Consider the following 1,853-nt stretch of genomic DNA (forward strand, 5'->3'; position numbering starts at 1 on the left):
GTCTACGAAGACTTTTGGGAAAACGTCGACGTTTGCTGGCTTATTTGGCAAAGAAAAATAGAGTACGTTATAAGAAATTAATCGGTCAGTTGAATATTCGGGAGCAGTAATTTAATCGTTCAAATTTTTTTCTTGTTTTATTATTTTTTTAGTAGTCTTATAGTAGTCTTAGATTTTTCATTTTGATGAGCCTCGCTTTGAGGAATTCATGGAATAATCCATTTTCATGGAATAATGAATTAAGGAAGAAAGGATATGAGTCTACCGCTTACAAGAAAAGATCTCATGATAGTCAATATGGGCCCTCAACACCCATCAATGCATGGTGTTCTTCGACTGATCGTTACTCTCGATGGTGAGGATGTTATTGATTGTGAACCCATATTAGGGTATTTACACAGAGGAATGGAAAAAATCGCGGAAAACCGAACTATTATACAATACTTACCTTATGTAACAAGGATATAGAGAGATTGTAGAAAGGGGATAGGATAGTTATTTTTGCAAGAGACTTGTTGTAAATTCCTTAACTTAAGAAAGAAAAAAGAATAAAAACACAGATACATAACATAAAAAAAAGAATAAATAAGACGAGATTCGACCTCCCCCTACATATTTAATTTCCTCTCCTATACAAAAACTAGCAAGACCCACTCCATTGGTAATTCCATCAATAACACCCTTATCAAAAAACTCCGTGAGTTCGGTTAACCCTCTTATACCGAGGGTAAAGACCCTAGTATAGAAAATATCTATATAACCACGATTATATGACCAACTGTATATATTTTTTTTTACTTGATCTAAAAATTCTTTTTTAGGATTTCCTTTGTAAAAAGAGTTTATTAAATCCAAATTCTGAAAAAAAGAATAAGCGGATCCATAGAAGATATATGCTATGAATAAACCAAAGATAGCTAGACTTACAGAAGAAATTGCATTAGTAATAAATTCATATGAATTTACAAAAGAATTAGAACTTTCCTGGGTAAAGTTTATTGAGGGAGTTAACCACTTTGATAATATGGTTAACTCTGCTATTCCATTACCAATTCCTCCATTATCAAAAGAGATTCCTATGAATCCAATGAACAAAGTGAAAAGTAGTAATATAAGAAGAGGAAATAACATAGTATTTCCCGTTTCATGCGGATAGGCAAAAGTTTTTTTAGCCCCAAAAGACGTAGTAAAGGATCCTATCCTATTTCTTGTATTACCTTGAATTTTTGGTATATTTTGTGAAAAAAAAGAAACTCCACTCTTCGTTGTTGATAAAACGAAATCCCTATTCACTCCTTTGGGTATCCTTTTTCCCCATAAGGATATTGAATACAAGGAACTCTCTTTAGTGCTACTGTAATTTTGAAAATGAACACGCAAATACCCATCAAATGTAAGTAAATATATCCGAAACATATAAAAGGCAGTTAATCCTGCAGTAAAGGAGGCTATTATTCCAAAAAAGGGCGAATACAACCAACTATTACTAAGGATTTCATCTTTGGACCAGAAGCAAGCAAGAGGTGGAATACCACAAAGAGAAAGTGTACCCCATAAAAAAGTAGTTCTTGTGATTGGAATGTATTTTCTTAAACCGCCCATAAGAACCATATTTTGACTTTTATCTGGTGAATATCCAACAAGAGGTTCCATTGAATGAATAACGGATCCGGATCCCAAGAACAATAAAGCTTTTGAATAAGCATGAGTGATCAAATGGAATAAAGCAGCTTGATAAGAACCTATACCTAGAGCTAACATCATATAACCCAATTGAGACATTGTAGAATAGGCTAAGCTTCTTTTAATATCTCTCTGAGCAAGAGCTAAAGTAGCTCCTAAGAATAGTGTTA

The sequence above is a fragment of the Triticum urartu genome, unplaced genomic scaffold (assembly GCF_056163025.1).
Source record: "Triticum urartu cultivar PI428250 unplaced genomic scaffold, HENAU_Tu73 scaffold1, whole genome shotgun sequence".
In the NCBI taxonomy this organism is placed as follows: domain Eukaryota; kingdom Viridiplantae; phylum Streptophyta; class Magnoliopsida; order Poales; family Poaceae; genus Triticum; species Triticum urartu.